Source organism: Gymnogyps californianus, chromosome 8 (assembly GCF_018139145.2).
Source record: "Gymnogyps californianus isolate 813 chromosome 8, ASM1813914v2, whole genome shotgun sequence".
NCBI lineage: Eukaryota > Metazoa > Chordata > Aves > Accipitriformes > Cathartidae > Gymnogyps > Gymnogyps californianus.
The window spans coordinates 19,093,545-19,117,386 of record NC_059478.1 but is presented as its reverse complement, the minus strand read 5'-3'; the positions used below and the strand labels follow the sequence as shown (position 1 = coordinate 19,117,386).

Below are 23,842 nucleotides of genomic sequence, written 5' to 3'. Positions count from 1 at the left end.
AGACTTCTGTGATTTTTAGCTCAACAAGAGGCAGTAGCAGTTGCAGACTTGTTTAAAAGTAGTTCAAGATACCTTGTACATCTTTGTATATGAATCATTCTGTTAGTAAGAAGAGACACACTGAGTAAAAGTTTGAGACATGGGGACTGGCCCACCTCAACTGAAAGACATAAGGAGAGTTTGGAGACACTCCTTGCAGAAGGACAAAGGAATATGTTTTAGGAATGACTGACATCAGGCCTCTTGAGCTTTAGAGGAACCCAAGAAAAGGTGTCATGTTTGAAAGAGTACATGAAAACATGGAAAACAGGTAAGTGGACTATGTTATATAATACTCCATCTATAACAAACCATCAGAGCACATGGGAATTGCAACAGTGAATAGGACCCATTCAGAAAGGCTCCAAAAGCACCTACTATTTTTTTTTTTTTAAGTGATAAGGTACATAGTGTTTCCTGTGTGACAAGTTCTTTGCCACAACATTCTAGGCCAACACAAGCTAAATACTTTGTAATCTTCACCTAAAAGTGCAAAGCATATTCCAATGAATCATATATAGCATTCTGCATGGTTAAAGAACTGTTGAAAAGAACTACTATGCAATGCTTAGGAAACCAGCCTCAATGGCAGACTGTGCTACAGTATCATCTCTTTTGCTTTTCTGATTGGTTCTGTTCCTGTCATTGCTATGCTCAGAACACATATTGCTCTGAATGCTCCAATTTGATACTTTTCTTTGCTGGTCTGAAGTGATCAACATCTCAGTATTCTTTGTTCAACTGTCTGACAAAAAAAAAGAGGCTTTTTTCCCATATAATAAAAATGAAAGTTCATGACTGCTAGGAAAGGCAAGTATGGCAATGGATAAGTCTCTTTATTGACTGGAGATGTTTGCAAAAGCAGGGAGAAAAGTAGAGTGGAGGGTAATCACGCTGCCAATGTCTAACAAAGGAGTATATCATCAGTAAATAGATGGGCTCCTCTTGAGGTTCACTTGGAATAGAATTTTCCCCTTTGAACAATTTTGAAGTGTTTTCTTTGTCTTTCTTGCCCCACTTTTGTTTTGGGTTTTGGGGGGTTTTTTTGTTAAGTTTCCCAACTAGACCTTGCAATTGCAGACCTAAAGAAAAATCACTGTTAGGTCTTTCTTACTGTGAATTGGACCACAAAGCTGGACTTTCTATTTGTTTAAAAGGAAGGGTCCAAGTCCTGGAAGATGCTGAGTGCCCTCAGCTTGATAACTTCGTAGATCAGAAAATCACTTGGCAGCAGTACAGATGCAATTATTTTTTGATTACTTAGTCTGACATCTCTGTCTCTCTCAGGCAGACTTTTCCCCTCCCAGTCTGTTCTATCCACCTCACCATCTCCATGCAACCTCTTCTTGCTTTTCTCTTCTGAACTCCACATCCATAAGTGTAACAGCCTCCAAGTTCCTTCCTTCCCGAGATAGCTGGGAAATAACAGGGGAGTTCTGTAGGGGTGGGTTTTCTTCACATAGAGTCCACAGTCTTAACAACCAGTAAGGGTGAATGATATCAAGACAGTGACAAAGAGTGTCCAAGAGACCCTTCTAGTCAGAGCAATACAGCCAATTCCTCTCCCCTGCCAGGGCATGGCCAGAAGCTGGACACTTCACTGTATCACTTTTGTCACTGTTCATAACACTACAGCAGAGCTTCCTCCCAAACAGCATGCATTTTGAAAATGCCTTTTTTAAAGGCTGAAGTCATATTGCTAAAGAATATCATAAATTTTCATACCACATTTTGAACTGTAAAATAATATTATCATTTTTAAAACCTGTATCATATTCTATCAAGATACAATTTACCATTAAACAAGTGACACATCAAGAGCTTAATGAAAAAGTGTTAGGGTAAGAGTTTGGTTGAAAACAGTATTTCAACAGCTACATGTCAAAGTTACAGTGCAATTAGAATTAAACCCACTCTTAGACTTGTGTAGCTGAACACTTAAAGTTTGAAAAGAACTGTGCCAGTCTGCTATAGTAGCTTATTCCAGACTTCCCTATCTCTGTGATATTGTGTGTATGAATTATATAACATTAACCAAAATTTAAAGGTATAATGGCAAAAAAACCCCTCTAAACAAGTTGACAACTGTCTTTCAGCCAGTATGAAAGATTGTCTACATAAATTAATTCAATGAACAGAATACCGAATACCATTAACATTTTTTCTTCATCTATCTTCATTTTCTAAGCAGCTCAGTTAAAAAAAAAATAGTGCTGTTTCTTATTCATTGCCGTGAGTTTCATATGTTAAACAAAGACAGACCCACCTTAAGCCTTTTGATAAATACGATGCTGTGGTAACTGCAGCATTCACTTCATATCCCATTTCTCCAAGTTCCTGTCAGCCAGATGTCACTTGCAATGCAAACACTAGAAAAATATGAAATAATAATTTCATACATCATCTATGCAAGCACGAGCCAGTCAAACATTCAATACAAATTCAAACTGCTACTACACATAAAGCAAATATCATCCAAATAATATTTAGAATGATTGAAAGGCTTTTGATTTGGAAGTGTATTCTCTTAAGCTAAGTGGTCCCCAAGACCATCTAGAAAATTCAATTGTTTCATTTTAAAATGTTTTCTGCCCAAAATTATATCAAATCCTAATGTCTCAGTAGAAACACATGGGATTGGATTGCTGACTGGGCGCCTGATGTCAGAGGAATCTAATTTTCCAATGGCATTTCCTCATACTGTCTCACCAAAACACAAAATTGATAAAATTTTAATGGATAATTTTCAGAGCAGGACATTAGCCATCGTGCTGGGAAATAGTGCAGGAGAACACCATGTAGCATCAGAAAGGCAATGTATCAGAGGACAGTTTGAATAAATATTAACATACAGCACACGCCTTACATTCTGCATTTTTCTCTTGCAAGCAGAAACAGAATTCAGAAGGTAAGTTTTGCACTAACAGGTACATCTCTCTTCTCCTCCTTTTCCAGGACATTTTTTACAAGTAATCTCTTAAAAATATAGGTGCAATACATTACTTAAAAGGGCAGTGTTCATCTTTTACTGGGGTGACACAGTCACAGCCAACACAGTCCTCTTCTGATTGAAATCAATTATGAAAGTCATATTGACTTCAATGACTACACCACTAAACATTTCATATAACAAAATGTTTTTGTTAAATAACTCTACAGCAAAGATTGCAGTGATGGAATAAATGAAATATCACCCTTCTGGATCTCCTGATGGAGCTAGGTACTGCAAACATCGAACATAACACCAAAAGCCATGACATAACACAAGATTAAAAGGACTAAATTCTATTTCTGATGACAAAGAAGTTATACTAGGGAGAAAGGTACTCATTAACTGTATTATGTTATCACTCAGTAACGATGCAAAATATGTGTATGGCAATGTGCTATTTAAAATGTGTTCTTCTCTGAAGAATTTTCCTTTTGATTAAGTTAGGTCATTAATCATGTAAAATTTGAGACTTATTTAGAAATTACAAGTGAAAAAAGTGAAATAAGATTTTCCTAACCTTTGTAATTTACTTTGAATTTATAATGAAAGTGTAATACAGCGGAATATATGGTGAAATTGACCCAGCTTCCCAGCAACCACTTCATGCCATTTATTACTAGCAGGGTTTTGACAACTGTATATATATATATATATTTAGTATATTCAGGTAGTTGTTTATGCCGATACAGAGAGGAAGAGCAGCATTTATAGTTAGGAGACCTATATCTGCTTTCATCAAGACTTAAGCATTAAAAAACTTTAATAAATATCTAAGTAAAACTTGCAGAACATTAAAAAGACCACAACAAAGGAAGTCACAGGGATGAAAGTGGAGAGGTTTAATCTTCTGGGGGAAGAAAAGACCTGTCCACACGACATGCCAAGTCTGCCACAGGTTAGGATTTTTCTTTCATAGTGATCTGAAAAACATCACTAAAGTCCTCAAATTGGTTCAAGACTAGGGCTGGTCATGTAGCCAAAGATACCTCTGTAGCTACAGCTTTCTTTCAGAAATGCTCAGTTTTATTTCACTGCTCAGAGGTCAGAGCCATTCTGAAGAAGAAATGAATACTTTCTAAGTTCTTCATGGTTCACTGCATGCTCTCTTCCCGTTAGCCTTGGTAGGAGACTTCTCTAGATCTAGTCAATAAGATGCTTTTGGCGCAATGCAAAAGCCATGCTAGAGCTTGATAAGACATAGCTTCCCCAAACCCCAACTACGAGTGGAACATAACCAACCTATAATCACCTATCCCATGGACCAATCAGTTAGTTATGCCCTTTCCCAATGCTTTCGTCATTTCTGCAACAACAGTCTGCCAGATTGCCACATCTAGTCCATCCTCCATACCAGTCACTTTTGTTCCTGCCAGATTGCCGCATCTAGTCCACCCTCCATACCAGTCACTTTTGTTCCTCCTGCAACTCAAAGGAGTTCCCTTTTCTAGTATTAAAAACAAAAGGGGGAAAACCAGAGGGCTGAGCTGGATGCTTTTTCTTCACTGTGTGCGAGCAGGAGAAACAAGAACCCCCTGCACTCCTCCTTTCCTCTTTCCTGCTCCATTCTGTACAATTGGAAGGGAGTCTCCATTCTCTCTGTTCTTCAAAGGCAGAGCTCTGCTTGCATTGCATAAAGGTTCAACTGGGAAAGGTATCCAGTGCAGGAAAGAAAGTATTTCCAGAGAGAACTGAAATTCTCAGAGGGTTGGCAAGATCTGTATTGCCTTGATTTGGCTGCTCACAGTAATGAAATCTAAACAGACTTTTATTAACAAGCCTTTTCACACCTCCTCTGCTCTCAGCAGCTGAGCTCAGCAGAGAGACAGACTACAGTGCAGTAACTTTGAGAAGCTTTCTGTGCCTCTCTTATATGGAACATGTATTGGTTACCTAACTGTGCATGAGTACAATACAGCACAGGCACCAGCTTCTGCCAAAACTCTATTACTGGAGGAAATCACAAAATTGACAGATTTGCCATCCTAAAGTCATAATGGCCTAAGAATGAAGAGGAGAGTGAAACGGCTAATTCTCCCAGTAGACTTTGCTCTGCATCCTGGCTGATCTGCACTGATAGCCCTTGGTAGTTCAAGGGCTCAGAAGAACTCTTTAATTATCAAATTGACTTATGAGTCTACTTCCAGCTTTGCAAACACCACTGAACTTTTATTTTAACCAGAAAAAAAGCACACTGAAAACATACCATAGCTGCCAACACTTTTCTTCCTCATTTCTAGAGAAATGTTAAATCTGAGACTTGTAGTTTTATCCTTATAGTCTGTTCCTTCTTCTCAAAAGGATTTCACATCTCTCAGTGCCAGCTGAGCCTCTCTTTTCTGGTTCTCTCCTTGTAAGGCTTTGAACTTTCTAAGCAAGCGGATTAGATGGGTATCTATCTGTCCACGAGTACAAGACTTTGTGGGCCATATTCAGAATACCTAACACAAGGTGGGTAGACGCTGGAGCTGGAGAGAAGCAGGCACAGCAGAATTGCTACAGAGGCTGTTGGCAGTTTGAGTCACCGGTGCATCTGTGCAACCTAACTACGGATTTTGACCCTACTCAGACAACACACTCCCTTGCATAACTTGCCAGTGGTTTCCTATAGCAGGCACTTCATCAAATGAAATCTGAAGTTATTACAGTAAGTTCTTCACACAATGAAGAAGGAGCCCTGCATGCAGAAATATACTGTGTTGGTTTCCACAAGCTGGACTTACTGACCCACTGCAGGGATAAATGACACCATGAATGCCACTTTGCAATATTTGTCCTTGAAAACGTGCAATTAGGCATAGGTTGGTCTTACATGTCTGTATTCTCTTTGCTTAAAGGTTGTTTAGATACACATCTGCATCTCCAAGACAAAGTACTTGTTAATTACCTAATGTTTGCACTGTACTTTCAGGAAGGAAAAAGCTATATAAGTGCTAAGTGCTATTAACATCATCCCCTTCTATTTTTCTCTTTCAGCTTTTAAGTGAATATAGTGCTTGTGAAAGTTGTTGGATTGACAGCCCTGGAGACTGAAGTCTAAAGTGCAGCACACCCGCTGAGCCAAACAGAACTAAAACGTACAAAAGCTTCTCACCAAATTTTAAATACATGCTTCATTTAGTTATTGTTATATGGCTGGGTGTAATACTAATACTGAAAGTTTTGCTGCTCCCATTTATTTGTTCTAAACATCAGTTCAAACTCTTTCTTTTCTACTTTCAAAAATAATTTCTTGCTGATGTGCAACACTCCAGAGACTGCTTCCCTGCCTTCGAAATCCTACATTACAATGGAACACTGTTGAAGCATAACTTCATGCTACTGCAGTCAGGTACAATGCTGCGTCCTGGCATTCACTTTGCACATCACAGAGAAGTACAGCTAATCTCACACAGTTTTAGTACCGATCACACTAAGTGCTTGGCTGCAGAAATGCTACTCTATATTATAATCTAAACCTGAAGCTAGGAGACTTCCAATGGAAGATCTGCTCCTTTAGTTAGGAATACTAGCGTTTCTTAGAAGACTAAGTCACTACTTCAACAACAATTCAACATTTCCTGAGAAAGAGGGCATTTTGTTTTGGTTTAAACACTCTAGATTTCCAGGAGTACACCTTTAACCACTGAAGGGGTTTTTTTTAATTTACTTCTTTAAAATCCTTTTTGGCATACCTAAAGAGAAATCTTACCTTCTGAGAAATCTTTGTACAAATATATTCAGCTCACTTGTAAAATTTCCCCATGATTTCAGCTAGAGCCACCACTCCTTCTAGGAGACTGCCATTCCTGCTTTCTTGCAAACAGGTTCTCTAAATTACATAAACATTTGCTGGCTGTAGGTTTCACACTCTCCTTTTATCCACTGTCTGCTCACCTCTAGATGGGACTGTTTCAGATTTAAGTGGAGGGACTGATCGCCATTGAGTAGAGTGAGCATGTGAGATGCAGGACACCTGCAGTGTTTAGAGCTGCTACTAACAGCTGCTGTTTCAGATGCTTCCAGAACATTCCTTCACTTGTCTTGACAGGTCCCGAAAAGCAAATTTGGTGCCTGGGTCATCTTCAGTCCTGAGTAACTTCCAGACCTGGCTCTTACAGAAAGTCATTCCTTAGCATTTCCAGTTACTTTTCAGTTCAGGAAATTTCTCAGGGTTTCTTGTCAGGGCAGGCTGGTCTTTTATGATTTTCAGCCTGCAATACTGCTCCTTTCTATTTCATCTTGACTTAATGTCATTAGTCTTCTTTCACAGAAACCTGAGCATTCTTTTCCTAATTTATCTAGATGGTACCCTGACAGCAGCTCCCTTGATCAAGACTTTGCCATTTATGTCTCTTCTCCCGTTAATCATTCTCTGAAATGAGATTTGTAGTAAAAAAGAATTAAATCAAGTCTGACTGCTTTCAAGTTTCTTGACTTTCTGGGATTCTGGATGCTCACTCAGGCCAGGCCCTTTGGAGACACTGTGCTTTCCCTGGTTTACTAAACAGGCTGTTATAGCTCTTTTCCTATACTGGAGGGTCAAAGAAGGTTTTACCATTGGTGAAACTAAGTAGAGGTTTACAGGATGCAGCTATGACACCCAGACACCTCGCTGTTTGACAGTTCTCCCAAAAAGTATCCATCTTTTTCTATTTCTGGTTATACATTTAAAAAATTGAACCTGGAGGCAAAGTGGCCACATGATGATTTTTCTTGTCTTTGCTTCTTGAAAACAAGAATTCTCCATTATGCAAAATGTCTACACTGAACTCCAGGTTCCCAGCTGTCCTCTTTCCTTCAGATATTGATTTTCTATCACTTCGTATGTGGGGAGCAGAAGGTAAAAGACTAATGATTCATTGGAAAGTGATATTAAGAAAAAACTTTTTATAAATGTGGTCTACACCTTATGTTTATCTGCCTCATGTTTCATGAGGTCTCATCCTGAATGAAAATTTCCAGCTTGCACAATGCTGCAGGATCTCTTCTCAGCAAGATGATCCATCTCATACAGGTCAGACTTGTTCTCTGCTGCCAGAAGATTTTTGCAAGTTAAATTCTTAGTCCCTGTGTCCAAGGTGTCTGTGGTCTGGTGCCTAAAAGTTTAAAAGGCCAACCATGCCCAACATCTCCATTTCTCTGACCAGTGGAAGACTCTACATTAAGAGTAAAGCTCATTTGTGAAGGAGATGAAACTTTCATCAACCTGAGATGATAAAATGAACTGCCCTAAGGGAATAAAAAAATACCACAATATTTAGCACCTTCCACTTCAATGTGAGGCACATTTCTTTATGACTGCTGGCATAAACACGGATATAAGATGAGCCTAAACTTACTTAAACAAGAAGTGTTATTGACCACCTTCTCCCAGCTTGGGGAAAAGTAGGAAGAAAAAATGACACGATAGATGTGCAGTCACATTACTTGGTTCAAGGCCAGAAGGTGCTGAGGTTTTACAGTGCTCAATACGTTACGGGAATGTGTGCATGTGTGTGCGTATAACAAAATAGTTGTAAGACTACGTACAGATCTACATATGTATAGAACAGGGTAAAAACCAAACCAAAAAAACCAACCCCCCCTACATTAGGACTTTTGTGACACCTCATATGACAGACCTGCATTTGTGGTTAAGCTAGAAATGATCATCCAGCTTTGTCAAACAAACACCACTGATTTTTACGAGAAATAGGTTTACAGTCTGCTAAATTCAAGGCAAATCATCATCCAGTTTCTTGTAGTACAAATGGCTGCATTTAAAGCATGTTCTTGCTATTAGGTCTAAAGCATTACAAGACTGAAATGTTCTGTATCTCATCTCAGATTTTCAAACAATCCAATATCCAGGCTATATATAGATATATCCTTGCTGTTCAATCTCTTAAAAATCAATCAATATTAATGTGTCTGCCTTAAACTTTTAAGGTCATTGTCTCCCTTCTGACATCTTTAACTACATCAACATCACATTATATCATTATAGACTCATGAAGCAATGTACTTTTACATTTTTGCAAGATAATGTCTCTTTTGTGTTTCGGTTTTTATCATAATATAAATCTTGAAATGTAATTTGCATATCTTTTGTTTAGCGAAGGAGACCCCCATTTAAGACTTTGTCATTTTAATACATAGACTTAAAAGTGGATGACTTTTTAAAGGAAATGCACCAAAATATTCCAATTTATTCTTCAACTGAAGCGGCTGCTACATCAGTAAATTAGTAAATTCCCTGAACAATACACTTGCTAACAATTATGGTCTGCCTGCCTTGGGCTCACTTGACAGTAGGGCTGCCATCTGTTGAGAAGTCCATTCATGGATTTTAAAGGGCTATTTATAGGTTTTTATTTTAAACATTGCAAAATACCCCTTTGCTCTTCACCCTTCCCTCCACTTATTCTGTCTTTCCTGCCCTCTATTCATCTTTCTTTCCACCCTGCTAAAGAACACCAGTATACTTCCAACATTGAACTGTCTCTCTGCACCAGCAGCCACATCATAGCAAAAGGCTTTCAGGTGCGTTCAATTCTGAAGCAAGGCTGGCCCATTTTTAGTGGCCAAGGTGCTCAAGCAGAGAGGAGGGAGGACACTTAAGGAGAGGAATGGACAGAAATGAACAGGATCAATCAAGAAATTCAAAAGCAGCCACGGAGGAAACAAAATCAAGACGATGAATGGGAAAGGGATGCTAGGAGCCCCAGCACTGGATAGATGGGTATTTCATGAATTCCTTCAATAAATAGGGAACCTCTAGGGAAATTCAACACCTGGCAATCTTAGTGGATAGTGGTGCTGCAAAGAAAGCATAATGTTCACCCCTCTGGTAAATTCAAGCAATTAAACCCCCTTAAAAAAAAGGCCCTCTTAGGCTTTCTGCCCAGTAAACTCACAGTGAAAAGCAACTTTAATAAATGTTATAAATCTCACCTCTGAGCCAACAGGAAATTCAAATGTTTGCATGTGCAGGAGCCAGGGAGCTGCTGAAACAAAACGTAAATGTGTATATTAGAATAGGTTATGCCCATACTCTGGACAGCAGTAGAAGCATGAGGCCCACAGACATGTCATGTTTTTGAAAGCATCCTTCTGGTGCCACCTTTGACCACTTCTGTTTGTGTTATACCAGAGTTCTCCTTTCTTTGGGAGTGAACAAATTTGTTTAGTGATGAGTTTGCTGGCTCGATGAATTCAGGATTACTTCTTATCATGCAACATTATTGGAAAGCAGTTTTGAGTTTCAATGTTTTATACATAAAACTAAATAAAGAAATAGCAACAAATATCTGTGCTTTGTAAAATGAAAAGATCAAAGAAAAGAGACTGCAGAGAATTTTGATCAACACCCTAACAAGGGGTGTTAGTTTTAATAAACAGTAAGAATTTTAGGCCACTATGAAGTATGAGATGCAGTCTCAGCTGTGTTTCTAATTTCCTTTCTTGCCTTTACTGCTGTTATATAAAGCTCTGTAGTGACGAAAAACATTTATTGAAAAAATCTGAGCGCACCGTTCAGGATTACGTTACTTCATCTGCACGGAGCCTTCCCAGCCAATGAGAAATATTTCTTTCTCCACCCTCCATGGTGCCAAGAGCTGCAGGCACATTCTGCATATGGGACAAACCACTGGACAGAGATGCAATTGTATAAGTGAATAAGGATTTTTTAATTGGGTCTGAAGACTAAATGATCATGGAATGCTGTTTGTTTTGATTGTTGTTCTTTTAAAGCTGTAGATAAACACAGCCAGAGCTTTGTGCACATTTTTTAAAAGTGAATTTAAGAATATAAAACCAACACATTTTTGGCAACATATCCTGTGAGAAAGAGGTTTTCTGAAAAATTTCTAGTAACATGATGTCTACCAAGCTATGAATACTATACTTTTTGTCTACCACACACTCTACAGGCTTATGAAAGCACAAAAGGCCATGAAAATTAAGATGAAGAAAAAGTGAAGGAGAGACAGAAGGCTGGATGGAAATAAATTATATTTGCTGCTTGAATTATTCACAGGAATCAGGGCAGAGGCCTGTTCATTCTTCCACTCTTAATTTTTGGGGCCTTTCAGGTGGGCAGAGAGGGTTGGTATGAGAGAAGTCTCTCCAGAAATCTCCTCATCACCCTTGAAAAAAGCTGGGAATTAATTATTTTATTACAAGATGGGCGCAAGGAACGAGTCTCTCTTTGTTATAATGGCTCCATCTGTGGCTTTCCACCTACAGTATTTTTCCTTAGGGGATTATCAAGATTATTAGTAATTATTACTAATAAGCCATTACTATGAATAATGGTAATTACAGTATCATTTAAGGACCCTAGTCATAATCACTGTGGAAAACTTATGAGCATAGTGAAGACCAAAGCTTTGCAGCAGCACATCCAAATCTCACAAGAGAAAATGAACAAGCACTGAGTTATACTCCAGAGAGCACGACACTCAAAGCCTTTCATCCCTAAACTGCCAATGGCAGCATCAAATCCAGTGTTTGTCCACAGACAAACGACTAACATATTTTAGCAACTATTTTTGTTTTAAAAGGAAACAAAAATAAAACAGTGGGGTTTTGTCTTTAAATTTTAGGATTTGGGAGGATTGGTAGAACCACATAATCCCATCTCTAGCCCCAAAAAGTTCTGGTTGTGTGACATCTCTGATTACAGTAAATATCGTGTATAAAAAGCAGTGCAGATCCAGGCACCAAATGGATCATGGATGCATGGAGAACATTCAGCCATTATGGATATTCCACAGAAGGACAACAAGTTTTTTCCAATCCATTTGGCTTGGTCTGTGTCCCTTATTCAATAGAGTTGTAGTTTTTCATTTAACAGACAGAAAAGTCCTACCTGTTACAAGTTAATGATGTCAAACATGTGCTCAGAGTGGACACACCTTAATTTTCCCACTTTTACATTTTTTTTTAAGGTTTTCTCTCAGGAACACATAGCCTTCCTTCTCTCTTTGCCTCTTCACATTAGCTCTAAATCCTTGTCTATCTTGCTTTCCATCTTCAGAGTCATGACAGAACTCTTCCAAAAGTACTCTGCTGACAATTTCTGATCTGGTTTTCCACTAAGATAAGCAGAACTGCATTTATAACCTTTTAACTTCACATATATAACTTCATAACTTTAGTTTACAACTATATAAAATTTTGTAAGGTTTTATTTTTAAAGGATGGCCTTTTCTTATCTTAACATGAGATATGAAGTCACACATTTGTTTTTTTATATATATATAATATACACTGTGTATGCATATATACATATTATATATGTATATCGTTACAAACAGAGAGATGCTTCTGACAAAACATGAAAAGAGGACTTTTCAAGCCATAAAAAATGGTATTTGCATCTGCAATCCAGAATATACCACAAAGGGTATGAAAGCGTGGGTAGTTCTATTTCAAAGAAAAACATTTTCCCATATAACATGCTGCACCTGTGTTTGTTAGAGATCCTGTTCATGGGGTCACTGTAAGAAATTCAGCACTACCTCAGCAAAGGTGACAAGAAGCACTCTGCACAAAAGTACCTTTCCCTCTGCATTGGAGGAGGAATTGCAGGTCAGATGCTCAGAAACACATCCATCAAAGCAAAAAAATTATTTTTGTAAAACTACATTTAAGAACTTAAAATCACTCAAAAAAATTACAGAAGCTGGTTATGCAACCTCTTTATTACTCTGGCATTACATCTACTTAATTTCTGGTACAATCCAGATACATCTGAATTTCAATACACAAACCCTGGTTCTTGGCTGTCCAGCCCCACATACCAGTTTACATGAATTTAACAACAGTACAGGGCTAAAAAAGATAAGCGTTCAGGGCTGGAAACGTCTGACAACCACTGTGTCAAAGCTTGTACAATGTACAGAGCAATAGCCAGTTAGGCCAGCTCTGTTATCTTAAGTACAGAATCTTTTCCAACGCCTTATTCCTAAAAATTAGGTAGGCCTGATTGATAGGCCTTATCTATTTGCACAGAAAAGTCTACTGCCTAAGTCTTTCATGCTGCCTAGGTTAAGCAACTTTTAAATTAATCTTACCACAAGTAAGGTACTTACTAAGGAGGGAAAAACGTGCATCATGGGAAGTTCTATTCATTTCAACTACATAATTTGGGAGTTTGGTTTATAGCTTTAGGATTTTTAACTAGATTTCCATGAACCATTTTTGCTTGTTTTTCCCTGCTATGGAAAGAAAAGTAAAAATTCAGTAAAGATCTACTTCAGACCTGAATTTTTTTATAACAGTATTTTGGAATTTTTCATTTTTGACTCATGAAAATTATTATGCTATTATACGCCCCCATTCCTGTGTGAAATCTCAAGATACCTCTTCAGGACTTTCAAGAAGCGTGTTCCCCAAAAGTAGAAATGAAATGCAAAAAATATAATTGTTGAGATTTAAGCCACAAAGTCACTTCAGAGTTTGCTCTTTTTTAATAACCAATGCACACTTAATGCCCTTGTTCTGCATCAGCCATGAAAATAGACATAAGACATGTTCTTTGCTTTGTTGCTGTATGAGACCCTGTCTACATTAAACATTTTTGTGGGGTCCTTAAGCATTAAGGTACGCCGAGAGAATATGACAGACAAGTTGCTATTTCAGACTTGAAACAACACCTGGAGGGCCAAGACCTTTCACAGTTTAATAGTGGACAGAGAATCACGGTAGTGATCAGGGTCATGTGGTGGGTGAGGCAATCACTGATACTGAAATATCAGATGTCACCGTGACAGCAGTAATAACCAGGGCTTACTTCCTTCAGCTAAAAAATATCCACAGAATATGGTGAATACACTGCTGCAATACGTACCTCTTCTACCTTTGTTTCATGCTATAAACATTTTAACTCCTGAAGGCTCACAGTGCAAGAATAGAGCAACTAACCCTCACAATACATTTTATATTACAGGGGAAGTATAACAGAAGAAGAGGGTTTTTTTTAAATCTTGAGAATTCAGCAGAAAAATTATTATTTGCTTGTTGTTGACAATTCATTCCTCTGAGATAAAATAACTTAGTTACTAGAGGATCCCAAGGAGACAGCTGGCAGTGATGAACAGAACAACATTCAATCTGCAGCAAGTGTACATCATAAAACAGGCGCCACTGGATTAAAAAGTAACCTTAAACTGTTTAGCGTACACAAAGGCAGCCTAGTCAAAACACTTCAACAATGATTTAAAATCTCAAGTTAGAGGCCAGTTTCAACCTTCAGGGAAGCCTTCTCTATTCATAAGGAGCTTAACTAATCATAACTTTCCATGACTTACCGGAACTGGATGCAGTGTGTCGCAGCATGATAACTGAGCTCTGGAAATGTAACAAAAGATGCCTTTTTTATAAAAATAATGGTGAGACTAAACCCCAAATTTTAATCTTTGAACTTAGTGGGGGAAAAACATCCTGTTACTCATTAAGCGTTTCCATTAGCATGCAGGGAGTCTTAGCCAGGCAGCTCCTGTTCACATGACTGAGTTACGTGTAGGGCAGCACGTGTATCAGGAAAGGAGCAGATTTCTGAAATCCAGTCCCAGGATGCTACATAAAGTGCATCACCAGGAAACAGAACAGCCAGTATCAGACACACTGCATTTCTGCAGTTAGCTAGCTATGGAAATAGGTAAGTCTACCTGAACCATAATATCACTTTCAGCTGATCTAATTGCTCAGTATTAACAACTTGGTGTTTAAGAAAACATGTAGTATTTATTTTTTAACAAGACGAATACTCTAGCTGTAAGAAAGCTTCAGAGTGAGGGTTAAATGGAGCCCAAAAAGGATGAGATTTCTATCTGTATTTTCTTCGGTGTAGTTCCAGATGCATTAAGACCGCAGCAGAGACCTGCAAGTATTATGTACGGCTTTCTTTTATCTTCCAGAAAAAAAGGGGGAAAAAAACCCAGTATGAAGGAATGAAGCAGTGCCAAACGCTACAAGAAAGGCTTAACAAATAGAGCCCATGGTCACAATGTTGCTCTTATTTGCCCTGAAATATATCACTGAACTTCTGTATATTCATATTTGTTTACATTATAAATGTACTAAATGAGCTAATTATAGTGATCATAATTTACAATTAAAAACAAACAGTTAGAAATTTCAAAGGCTTTCAATATCTTTTCTTTAATCATTCACCCAGGCTCAAAATATGCATTTTTTAGATTAAAGCATTAAAGTTGCTAATTATATTCTCAGAACTAACAATTATTTCTTTACCCTTTTACTACCTTCTTCTGGCAACAAAAAAATGTCAGCACTGATTTAATTTTTTGTTATTACAGGATTAAAAGAAGTTTCTAAAATGCAATTAAATGTGCCCTATAGCTATAGTAACTTTCCTATCAGCATCCAAAGCCTCTTCACTAAAACAACAGCATAAAAAAATTATTCAGACTTTCTAGACATACTTTTTTTCTCCTTTTATAACACATTCCTTTGGTGATTATCTCCAATGACAACTCAACCATCTTAATGAGACTCTGTGCACATCTAGATCTTGGTGAAAGTAGATTAATAGGAGAAAATGAAAGTTAAAGAGGCTGTTAAGAGTGCAAAACCCTGCACATGTCAAGCACTGGTTCCTCACCTTTGGGAGCTTGGTTCAAGTTCACCCTGAGGCCCTAAGTGAAAAGTTCAATAGTCTCAACTATGTCCCTACTTGATATATCACAAAATCAATTATTTTATGGTGGTACATTTGGTAACCTATGCTCAGACAGAATCAAGTTTTTTCCTATTGGGAATTCACCAATTATCTACTCAGTGAATTATTCTCAGATAAAATAGAAATACCTGCTGTCAGCAGGAGTTTCTCATTATACTGCCTATCAGTTTAGTAGTTGATCTGTTTTGGAACAGTGATGTTGCACTCAGACCATGCGCCATTAGCCACTGTGCAATCACAGCGATGCATGGTGACAGGACACCAAACCACGATTCAGTGTCCAAATTTGTACTGTTTTGGAAAAGAAAAATAGTCATTGCAAACAACCAAAATTACACCAGAGAAAAAGTGTAGCAAGCCATGTCGCTGAAAATTCTACAGTTGCTCAAGGACTTAGCTGCCTCTAGATAAACCCAAATGGTAAGGCCCTGAGTTTAATTTTCACAGTTGTGAACACCATTTTCTAATCGCCATCAACAGCATGCTTGGCCCAGGCTGCAGGACCACACTAATCCACCTTATTAGTAGCACTCCCAAATCTACATCTTGTGTTACTTAATATGATATGCCTGTTGCTGGAGTTGATATATTTATGTTAATTATTTAAAATTGTTTCCAATCTAAATACATAGAGTTTTCACGTAAGTGAATGCCAGTCTGAATAATAAAAACAAGTCACTGAGTGGCTTAGATATGGAATATGCACTCTGTATGCTGGTGCATGACTGTTTAAATCAAGCCCCATTCACTGCAAAGCACCATTTCATACCTGCAGTGGTCTGCCCAAACTAAGCTCAATTTGCTTAGTCTAATTTTCAGCAGTCAGAATTTTGTTTTGTAAAACCACCAGCAACAAAATTAATGTTAACCAGCATCCTCTGTCAGACTTGGCTAATGGCACACATATTCATTGTCCCTGAAAGGGATTACTCAGTCCTAGGACCAAGTAAGTCAGCACTGATACTGTCCATGTTGTAGTCATTTTGGGGAATCTATTTTGCTTTAAAAATTTCAGATAAAAATATTCCAGGGGTTTTTTTATAGTGGACAACTAAACAGAATTTTGATCTTATTCTCTCTAAAGCAGAAATGTCTAGATATGAGCAGTGAAAATGATGGGGGCCTAAAGGGAAATGCCAATGTGCGAAGATTAAAAAGACAGAGACTGCCCAAATAAAGGATGGTGTAATAGAGAGAGGCCACATAATGAATGATAGAAAGACAAGAAGTCAAAATTCCTATTTACCCTTACACGTAATACAGGAACATAAGGACATGCAATGTCACTGAGAGGATATAAATTTAAAAACAGTGCCAGGATGAGTTTTAGTCATGCTGACTTCTTACTACTGCTCAGCTAATTTACACTTTCTCAGTTATAAAATGGGGATAATATTCTTGGCTCCCCCCATACAGAAAAACTCATCAGGGAAGTATTCAGATAATTCTATAATGAAGAATGCCATTGAAAACAGTAAAAAGAAATTAATAATTCCAAATGCAGTGCAGTTTGGATTACATTAGCTGGCACAGTGGACAATAAATAAGGCCTAAGACTACAGACTAGGCAATGAAGTTAAAAAGAACTATTCAACATCTTCCTTATTCCCTGCGAATCATCGCTCTTGTGTGCAAAATGAGGCAAAAATAATACATGATTTGTAAATAAGGATGCTATCGTAACACATACCTGAGGGAAGCTGACTTAGGATTCTAGGGCCATCCTCTAAATTGGGAGTGCTTGATCTTGCAACCTAAATGACTTGCAATGTGTTTTTTAATAGACAGTTACAAACAAGTTATCATTTCTACAAAAATAACCTGATTATTAAGTTGATTGTTTGCAAAATAAATGTGAAATGCTTTCATTGCTTCTCTAGAGAGGTGCAAAAGATTTCGTTTGTAGCCTTCGATTCTGTGAGCATTTAGTGAGCTTCTCATAGGAAAAATGCACTGCTAGGAGCATTTCAATTCCTCTGTAAATGTTACATTCCTCTAGTGAACTCTATCAACAAGCCCACTCAAAGCTCATGCTTAGTTTACTGCATCTTGCCAAGCAGACTCTTTCTTCATCAGGACCAGAAATATGCCCATTAAAATGGTGATGAAGAACAATGGGACAATTCAGAATTTCACAAGTGCAGAACCTAATGTACCTGCTCTAATTTAAGGAGGCCTCTGGACAGTCATCAGGCCAAAATCTTGATGGAAGGATTTTGAAGACTGAATAAATCGTCTAAAATAAAACAAAGGAGTAAGTGTATCAAAAGTTATAATACATACTTTATTTAATGTGTAGTTCTGAACAAAGGGGACTTGCAGCAGGCTATAAAAGCTGATTTTTCTTTTAGAGCATAGCTGGTATAACACAGCACATGCTTTTTCTTAACAGCTCAGTGGGAATACTTACTGATATGCAGATGGATTTAAAAATATAAAACCTCAAGGTAAATTTCTGGATGAGATGGCTACAGCACAAATTGCGCTTCTCATACCTTCCTCTGGTAGGTTAGATGAGATGAACTGGGATGTGTCAGAAAGGCCAAAGCATGAGATGCTGCATCTAACAGAAGGGAGGGTAAGATACTATGAAAAATTTCTTCACCAAAAGAGTTATCAAGCACTGGAGCAGGCTGCCCACGGAAATGGTTGACTCACCATCCATGGAGGTATTTAAAAGACGTGTAGACGTGGCGCTTGGGGACATGATTTAGTGGTGGACTTCACAGTGTTAGGTTTACAGTTGGACTCGATGATCATAAGGGTCTTTTCCAACCTAAATGACTCTATGATTCTGTATATGTTGTCCTGGTACATTGGACTGTTACCCTGGGACAGTCAAGTATCCTATCATCATCCCTTCTGAGCTTCACTGGTACCTCAGGATGAACTCTAGAAAGTACTTCCATCCACCATTCCAAAAGAGATGAATGGTTCTACTACAGCAAATCACTATCAGATCACAAACCTGGCTGATGATCAGCTGGCAGGAATACAGACTGCCCATTGCCTGTATCAAGTCAGGAAATGTTTGGAAGGAATGGCTGGAGGCAACATGCAACTGGCAGATCCTTAAGCACTGAGGGTAAGAGGGGTGCCATTTGTATCGTAGGCAAGCTGCCCAGCCACGTCAAAACAAAATCCTGCTGAGACCATCTATGGGTTCAGAGCAGCATTCACAACAACTACTATTCTCTATATTCACTGGTATTCCTCAATTCAGGCTGAATCTGGACACTTAAACAGTATCATACAGGTTTGCTCTCTGACTAGAGGATTCATAAACCAAAAGGTTTTCAAACTATACATGCAAAACTTTCCTGCATGATACGCTACTCTATTGTTACAATCTTCAGAAAACAAAATCCACCTTGTCCAGCTGTTGACAAAAAGCAATGAAATGGATCATGTCACAAGGCTGCTAAGATACCTAGAGAAGCGACTAGTAAGGAAATTTTATGAAGGCATTTCCTAGGTCTCCTGGATACATTGGCATATATCAGTGGCTTTATTTAGAGTTAAAAAGGCAAGAATCCATTACAGAGAAAGTCCACAGCATAATTAGAAAACAATCAGCACTTTTTCTAATGCTGATTTTTTCTTCACTTTAAACTGCTTCATTGACTTTAATTAAACTTGCCCTAGGTTATGAATCTAGCAAGCTGCAGAAACATTTAGAAAGTAAATAAAATAAAACCATCTTTCTTGTCAGGAGGGTTTTTACCAGCTTGCTTACCTGTACCACACTTCTGATTTAGAGGATTTTTAAATTATCAGAAATGCTGTATGTGATACTGCAAGACTCTGTTGTTTTTACTCTTGAATTAAAATGACCTCCCACTGCCACAGTAAGAATCACAGAATTAAACTGTTGAGATTCTCTCCACTGCTCTAGCTTCACTGCAGAATTCCTTTGCTGGTTTCTGAGAAATGGTATGAAGCTCTCATCACAGACTTTTATACCAGCCCTACTCCTGGTTTTGTCTAAGGCCAAAGAAAAGGAATGTTGTATATTTAGGATACTGGGAATCTCCATGCCAGTAGCTCAGGCCAAGGTTAAAAGTACATGACACAGACTTTGGAGGAATAGAGAGATGGCCTGTGTCCTGCCCCAGCCTGGGCCTGGCTCATGAGAATATGATCAAAAGTCATAAGAATGAGAGTGAATGGAATAACTTATAAAACATAATCATCAAGAGAAAAGAAGGTGGGAACAACTGTATCAAACATATTCCAGCCTGGAGTCATTTAGTTCCATCAGACGGTGACCCTTACTTTATTAAAATACTAAATAAAATCAGTTCTGGTTAAAGATGGGCCTAAGTACCCACAAAACATCAGGAAACTCAGGTCTGAATTAACTTTACAATTTGGTCTGCCTTTGTTTTGAGTTGCTCACTGAGACATGTTCGCTTTGTCTCCTCCAAGGAACTTCTTAGAGACAAGTGAGAAGAGTTCAAAACCTGCACTCTTTATCTCTAGAAATGTTATTAAAGCAAAAATATATTTTGCAAAAATTCCAAAGTTTGCTAAGAAAGTACAGAGCACCAATTACTTGCAACTGCGTTCATTCCTTGATGAAGTGCCATGGAGTATTGTAGTTTAGATATTGATCTGGGGTTCAAAAGACTTGAATTCAATTTTTGAACAACTTGTTTATTTCTATTTTTTTCTGCACACATCCACAAAAGACAGAGAACAGAATTTCCATGCCTCAGAAGGCTACTATGCCCTACTGCTTTTAAGCTATTACCTAGACATCCTCACTAAAGTCAAAAGAAAGATCTTCATAAAGTTCAGTGACACCGAAATCAACCATATGCATCTGTAAATTTAACAGATATTATGTCTCCAACAGAATACGCATGTAATATGGTAATTGCCATTTGTTCTATCTTGAATATACACATAATGTTGATGAGATGTGAAGAGTTTTCCAAACTGGTAAAGATACACAGTGCAAGCAATTTATAATAAGTTACAGACTCTACTTATGTCAATTCAAGCTGTTTAATACCACAACAGAATTACACCATATTTTATGGACATTTTCCTTCACCAAAGTCTTTGAGAACTTTACATTAACTTCAATAGATGCCAGAAGAGGCCCAAGAGCAGGAAATGAAGAAATATACTGTACCCAAATGAAATTGCAGTGGGAATTTAGGTAGGCAGAATGTAATTATTCACACTTGAATCTGGAGAGAGCACTAGGTTTATATCCCCATTCTAGCAAACATATACTGAGATACATAATAATCAAGAGGAGCAGGGCTACTGGCTCTCCTCTCAGTCAAAAGATAAGACTTAAAGAAGGAGAACGATCTGCTTGCTTGATATTGAGTAAAAGGAAGGAGTGACATTTATTGCATCACCTGCAAGACTTGCCAAGAAACAAAATGTATTAAGTAAATAATCACGTTTTTTTGGGACCTTCATCTAGAATGTAGTCACTGTTTGAGAAATAAAAGAGAGGTTTTGAAAAATTAGAAACTTCGTTCTTTGCTGGTGCATGCACTTAGGCACATATGCAAATGGTTTTCCTTCTTTTGTGGACAGTCCTAGGGGAGGATTTCTGGAAAGTAGTGTCTTTGCAAAATACTAGTACTTATCATTTCTATAGTCATTGATGCAGATGAGGACACCAAGAAGCACTGAAAAAATAATGGATTCTCTTGCAATGTACTGGATTGTAAAATAACAAAAAATTCCAAATCTTGTAATAGAACTGCATTACATTCTAGCAAAGCGGATCCATTTCTGAGGTGGAACATGACAGCTTTTTAACTTTCTACAACAATATGTGACAGAAGAATACTATATTCACTTGATACTGTAGGGCGATTTATGGAGGCAGAATGTAATAGTATAAATTGAGTTTCAGAAAAGACACTGTGACTAATCTTAGAAAAAATGCTACGGGATGTTTAATAATCCTGGTGGGTCAGAAGCGCTTCTTCAAAAAATTCTCTTAAGACTGATAGTTACTAAAGTATGTACTGCGTTTGGTTCATTTTTCATTTAAGTATGTACTCTAAAACTGCTGTCGAGCGCAAATATTTGAGTTGTAATTGGATACCCATACAAATGGAATAGAGCCACCAACCCTCAACCAAAATTACAATCATAGAATATTTAAGGTAGTAAATGCCCTTTGAAGAGCCACAAGACAAGCATCTGTCCACATCTCTTGAGCTATCACTAGCAGTTCTTATTGGTGTTTATTGTTCCATTAATCAAAAATTAAGCAGCGGGAATAAGGCAGCACACTAGAACTCCTTCCTTGCATTCATTCTGTAATCTTCCTCCATTGCCTCCCTTCAGCATTTAAGGCTCTAGTGCTTATTCATTAAGCTATGAGTGGTAATTTTGAGGAGATTGAAGCGAGCAGAGAGGAGGGGAGAACATAATGTATATAGTCAAGGGACTTGACTCAAATCCCTTAGAAATTAGCAGAAGTCTATGTTTTACTTACATTGCCTCTGTATTAGTCCTAGTGGAGAAGCAGAGAGGTTTCTGCAGTACTTCTCTCACCATCTGCACAAAGGCTGCAACTGCACACGTTTGAAGTCCTGGTCTGAGCCTACATGGTTTTACAAGGATACGAGAAAGAAACAGCCACCATTCCATGGTGTGCTGGTTTTGGCTGGGATAGAGTTAATTTTCTTCATAGAAGCTGGTATGGGGCTATGTTTTGGATTTGTGCTGAAAACAGTGTTGATAACACAGGGATGTTTTAGTTATTGCTGAGCAGTGCTTACACAGAGTCAAGGCCTTTTCTGCTTCTCACCCCACCAGGGAGCAGGCTGGGGGGGCACAAGAAGTTGGGAGGGGACACAGCCAGGACAGCTGACCCCAACTGACCAAAGGGATATTCCATACCATAGGACGTCATGCTCAGCATAGAAAGCTGGGGGAAGAAGGAAGGGGGGTACGTTTGTAGATGTGGTGTTTGTCTTCCCAAGTAAGCGTTACGTGTGATGGAGCCCTGCTTTCCTGGAGATGGCTGAACACCTGCCTGCCGATGGGAAGTGGTGAATGAATTCCTTGTTTTGCTTTGCTTGTGCGTGTGGCTTTTGCTTTAGTTATTAAACTGTCTTTATCTCAGCCCATGAGTTTTCTCACTTTCACCCTTGTGATTCTCTCCCTGCTGCCACTGGGGGGGGAGTGAGCGAGCGGCTGTGTGGTGCTTGGTTGCCAGCTGGGGTTAAACCACGACACATGGCTCTGACGTGTTCTGTAACACTACAACATGCAGCCCTCCTGCTTTATTGTTTAACACCAGGGCTCTGCGCAGGCCGAGGCCTCCATGGGGCCAGGAGTGTGGAGGCCCCATGGGATGGCAGGGCAGGGCCTGGCAGCCAGGGCCCGTCCCACTCCCAGCCAGGAGAAGGGCAGGTTGGGGCCACCGGGGGCAGCCCCAGCCCCAGGCATCGGGCATCTCCCTGGGGACAGGAATGGGCCAAGGCTGGGCCAGGATGTGGGCCTGTGGGTGGGCCCGGCTCAAGTGGGGCCCATGGCTGGGCAGGGCAGGGCTGTGGGGAGCTGGAGATGGGCCCTACCGTGGTGTCGCTGGGGCAGGGCTGACAGCCCTGTGGGCTGAAATGGCGTCCTGTCCGTGGGCAGGGTGAGGGAGCCCTGAGGGGGCTGATCTGGGCCAGTGAGGCCTGATGGTGCCCTCAGGGCCCTGACACTTAAGAATAAAAAATCAAGAAAACAAACAAATCTTACACTCATTTTGTTTCATAGGACTTCCCTTCTTTCCATTTTGTATTTTCCCTTGCATTTTCCCCTGCATTTTCTTTATGATTCAAAATCTACTTAGCCATGGCTTTCAGTACTGCATTCAGCTCTTTTCAGTTCACCATTGTTAATGAGAACAAATGAAAAAGTAATGTTTGTGCTTTTTCAAAGGCTATCCAAATGGGCTGAGATCCACTTATATGGTATCCATTCCCTGGCTTCACAAAAAACCAATAATTTTGTAACTCTGGAAAATTTGCTTCACCTAAAGGTTTGGCTAACACTAGCATTTTCATCCCAGATTTTGGGCTTCCTATAATGCCATAAAGTTTTTGTTAACAAACCCACGAGTTCCTTAAAGAACTGTTCTCAGAAGGTAAATAGTAAGATGTTTAATG

At 38.8% G+C, this 23,842-nt stretch overlaps 1 long non-coding RNA gene across 1 annotated transcript; it reads right to left on the bottom strand.

Moving 5' to 3' along the window:
• Window positions 1-234: 234 nt before the first annotated feature.
• Window positions 235-6,821, bottom strand: LOC127019080 (uncharacterized). The gene is made up of 3 exons (XR_007766859.1): window positions 6,720-6,821; window positions 2,306-2,408; window positions 235-1,454 (listed from the first exon to the last, which is right to left on the bottom strand). It is a non-coding gene; the product is annotated as an uncharacterized LOC127019080 (long non-coding RNA).
• Window positions 6,822-23,842: the final 17,021 nt, after the last annotated feature.